At 27.2% G+C, this 5070-nt stretch overlaps 1 pseudogene; it reads left to right on the forward strand.

Moving 5' to 3' along the window:
* The first annotated feature begins 2972 nt into the window (after window positions 1-2972).
* On the forward strand, window positions 2973-4019 carry LOC149536687 (uncharacterized; annotated as a pseudogene).
* Window positions 4020-5070: the final 1051 nt, after the last annotated feature.

The following is a 5070-nucleotide window of genomic DNA, read 5'->3' on the forward strand; positions in this document are numbered from 1 at the left end:
CACATGTGGATTGTTTCCCAAATTAAAATAGAGTTGTGTGAAAAAAAATAAAGATCTTTATTTGAGAAAAAAAGAGAGAAAACTAAGCCTAAAAATTATGTAGGTCTATTTACTATTGTGCCACTTCATAGATCCCAAGGTAGAGAAAATGTCTACCATAGTGGCTCTAATATAACTCTAGAGAGATGAAACTACTTTAGAAATAACTAACGTTAGGGTACTAATTTAGGCAAAAATATATCATCTAGATCCCTAGACTAAAGCACCAAATATCTTAAATTTCCATGAACTAACAAGTAAGAGAAATAATATTTTTGACTGCATGCAATAAAAAAAGCCTATAACTACATATTGCTTGGAGCTTTCTAATTCAAAGAGAAGATAAATACATAATAACATCTGTCTGATACTTATAATTTAAAATATGTGAAAAAAATTCTAAAGCATACATGGAACATAACAGATGATGATAGAAGTGATGTTCAAAATCTATTACCTAATTGTAATGCCCATTTTTTTAAAACATTAGAATTGACATCACACAACCTATTTAATTTGCTCATTAGTATCTAATAGCTTGTGTATCTTAATAAACCCTTTATGATAATTTCCTTCACATCTCACTATTTAGATGAGTACATCTAAAAGTTATTAATTAAAAAAATTGATTATTTTATATCAAAAGAAAAAGAACAAGATAAAATGCTTACACAAAATGATATGATTATACATCAAAATCTTGGATTACCTATTTGTTTCATATTTTCACTAGAAACAAGGAACATAATTTATCATTTCATATGCCATTAAGTACATAAAAAACTAAATTATGAACATTAAGATTTATTGATATTCACTATGTCCTTTGGTGTGTACATCAAAACCTATAAATAGTTTTACAAAATTTGAAAAGAATTTTACTTTTCACACCTAAATATCAATATTTCCATAAATTATATTTAATTCTATGATATGTATGCCCATTTCAATAAAATAAATAAATAAACAAGAACTCATTCTAGGTTAATACAAGACTATATAGTTTTCTCTTTCATTTTTAATAAAGTTACATTAACTAGGATGAACTATATAGGAGCATTTACAAAATGTAAAATACTAACTAATGTAGAATCATATAAGAGGTGGTACAAGGTACTCAATTCATTAAAAAAAAAATTAATTATTCAATATATATTTCTAAAGGCGGAATTAAAATTTTGAAATTTTGTCATTTTGAAATCAACTAAGTTGAAGAAACACTTAACCTTATATTTATTTAATCTATAAATAATTGGAACAATAGTAAAACACCAAGAAATTGAGTACATATTAAAATTTTTATCTTGTCACCTAGATGCCTTTAAATTTATGTATTTTATTTTTTCACCAATAAAATTATATTAGCCTTAAAGATTTTATTTCTCTTCCTTTTTGTAATATAAAAATTTCATCTTACAAGATTAAATTTGATTCCTTTATAGATGTGGAATTTTCATTTTATATTCAAGCACATTCTAGTAAGAAGTGATTTTAGTATACCTTTTTACAATTTTATAGATTAAAGATAATAGTTTATTATTTTCTTTTTCTCCTATATTTAATAAAATAAAATAGTATTAAAAAAGTAGTTTTATTGTTATCTCTTTTTTGCAATTTTATAACATATGTTAAAGAAACATTCCTTTTTCTTTAGAAAAGAAAAAGTTGTGATGTATTGTAACAGTTACTATTTCTTGATTAAAGTCTATGTCCTATGTGGCACTTTTGGTTAATGTGGATATTAACCATTTTAACAATATTGCTTTTAATCTTTTTTGCTAGATTACTTTTTGGTATAGTATCTATGTTAGGGGTAGTATGGTCGATACTAATATTTTTAAGTATTTTGTTATGGTGTTAACCATTACGATGTTTTTATGTCTAAAAAAAAGTACTAGTTACATAGTAGGGGGTAACTACTGGCTAGTTTCTAGCCTTCTGTACTACAAGGTGTACCTTGCTTTTCATTTCTATCTAAATAGATCAAAAATATACATTCTAAATTTAATGTATTACTTCTTAATCAATTAAATTTATTTATTTTTTATAATTGGATCTTTTACTTATTCTTTTTATTCTTCATTTTTTTGTTTTAATCTTTCAATAGAATAATTTCAGTTCTGTGTAATTAGTTTTTCCTGAGTGATACTATTTTTGTATAGTTTTCTACAGTGATTTTATGTTCTATTATAAAGTGATGAATTCCTCAATTATTTCACATGGATTCAAAACAAAAATTATACACTTGTGAGCAATATAAAATTTATTATTTCTAAACTTCCAATGATAGACAAGGATTCATAGCATGGTAGATTCATTTATCACCATTTATTGTTTGCATGTATAAAAATAAAACTCTTTGATTGGAGTGGTGGCTCATCAATACTTTAATATAAAAATATTTTGTAGATATACAATTTTCAAAAGGTTGTAAAGATTAGGAAGTCTATAGGTTATTAAACTATTGAAGAAAAGAACTTGAAAGAGAGAGGCCAAGATGTTGAGTATTTCTTAGAGATCTTATCAATGTCATCATTTCAAATAACAATATAGAACTGAGTTATATAAGCATTGAATATAATGCTTCTCATAGAGAGTCATGAAATTATTAGAAATCTTAAGGATACCTTTCTTACACAATTCAATATCTAAAACTCTACTTATTAGATCTGTATTTTGACAATAAAGTAAAGTGAAGAAAGAATGAAGGGATTTTATACCTTAACATTTATAAATTTCAATGCTCATTGATTAAAATAAACTACTTTCATTTGTTGACTTTGATCCTTCACTCAAATCAGCATTCTCACATTCTTGCTAAAATTTCTAGCCATATATCCAGAGCATTAACCATTAAGAAGAGCATAGAGTCCATGCCATATAGATGTCCCTTGTTCTAACTCAACACCCCACAATATTCTAAGCATGGTTGATGTGATGCACCAGATTACCTTTTCGTTACCATGCAATAATCTTGAGAGAATATATCGAGTAATGTTGTGAATTTAAAGGAACTTTTCCCAACATCTATGTATTTTCCTTCCAACATTCTTTGGATAATAGATAACCTAAAACTTGGAATATGTCAAAGAGGATATCCTATTGGAGATGGCATACTTCCACCATGTGAAAAATGATGCTTATTAGTTTATCTTTAAACTTCTCCAATCTTTGGAATGAAAATATGTTTCTCAATATTTACATGCATAGATAGATTTGATTTTTGGGTTAAAGCAACATAGAATGGATTCTTTAGATAATTTTTTTCACCACTTATGCTATGAGGGTACAAGTGACTTGGAAAATATAGATGATCTTGTTGAACATTTTGAGCTTGAAGTTCGAATTCATGAATTTAGGCAAGTAGCCTCATTTCACATGATTTATATTTGAGACAAAAATTGTTGATACTTCATTGTTATTTATGAAACAAATTGAGAGGATTAATATATAATTTAATGATAATAATTTCATCCATAGAGTCTAAAAGTGCTTTAGATGAGACAAGAGGGGTAACTAGCCCCCTTGTGAAACCCAAAAGTATATTAGGTAAAAGGATGTTATGTTTGCATACCCTTTTTCTTATAACTAGGATAAGCATTGTAGAATAAAAATTCTTAAGCAAGCTATGTATGAAAACATTGATATCAACTTGAATACACAAAATGGAGCCACCACAATTCTAGAATGGTGGTCAAACAAAAGTTCAAGGTGAGATTACATGTATAACCCCCAATGGAAAAAAAATTGTAGGAGGGTATATTGATACTAGAATAAACACCAAAGCTTAGTCAATAGACACCAGACAATGTTATCGTACCTGGTATCATATGTTAAGGGAGAAGTTTTCAAAGAAAGAATCTTTAAAGATGCATAGAGGAGAAGTTTGTACAATTTTTCTCTTAGAAGAGAATACTTTAGAATTCCTTAGTTTGTTTTGTATTAGGAGAAACAAATTTTTCAAGGTTTTTTCCTATTAGAAATATTAATTTCTACTAATCATCTAATACTTCTAGATTATTAGGTTGATTATTAGGTTTAGGTTTAGGGTGTGTCGGTTAAAGTATTTTCTAGAAGGTTGAGTTGGCTATAATATTTTCCAAAGGTTTGTAGATATTTTTTCTTCTCAGCTAATGATAGATTTCTCTAGAATATTCTATGCTTGCCTATAAAAAGGCCCTATGTACTCATTTGAGATCACTGTGAATGAAATATAATATATTTTATTGTGAGGCAGCACATTATATTGTTCTATGATTTTTGTTATTTTTCCTACTGCCCATGCAACAATTTGGTATCAGAGCCCAAGGTTAAAGATCATGGAAAGATAAAGATTTTAGAGAACAAGGATCAAAATCTTGTAGAGTTGAAGACTACAAAGTAAATTGCTGAAAAATGTTGTGGTAAATATTTATTTGTGACAAAATCTTTGAAGAAGTTCATAAAGAAAAGTTGAAAGGATATAATAGTGAAAAGGGATAAAGCATGTTTAATCTCTTTTATTTCAATGGGAAAATCTGGTAGAGTTCAAAAAGAGAAGACATATAAGTTAGAAGAAGAATTAGTGACGGTGAAGAATGAAAGTGCAAGATTATTGTGTGAAAAAAATATTTTGCAAAAGGAATTGGAAAACTTGTAATAAATGAATTGTGAGAAGAAAAATCTGAACTGTTAAATGAAATTAGTGTCCATATAGAGGCAATTGTAGAGCTAGAGGACGGGATAAAATTTGTAGAAGAAGTACATAATTGGAAAGTGCAAGAAACATGTAAGATTAGAGAGAAAAATAAAGAATTAGAAGAGAAGTTTTTTTTTTTTGATGATGCTAAGAAAAAGAACAAAGTTTTAGAAGAAAATGTGAAGAAATTAGAAGAGTAAAATAGTATGTTAAAGAAGGATTTGTCTACGTTGAAACAAGAGAAAGAATGTTTAAATATAAAACCATTTCTAAGTGATGTATCTGGTGACACAAATGATTTGGGTGATTATGAGATTGAGAAATGTAATATTTATAAAGTTGAAAGTGTTTGT

This window comes from Cupressus sempervirens, chromosome 10 (genome assembly GCF_028749045.1).
Source record: "Cupressus sempervirens isolate cs-2001-9-10 chromosome 10, ASM2874904v1, whole genome shotgun sequence".
Lineage (NCBI taxonomy): Eukaryota > Viridiplantae > Streptophyta > Pinopsida > Cupressales > Cupressaceae > Cupressus > Cupressus sempervirens.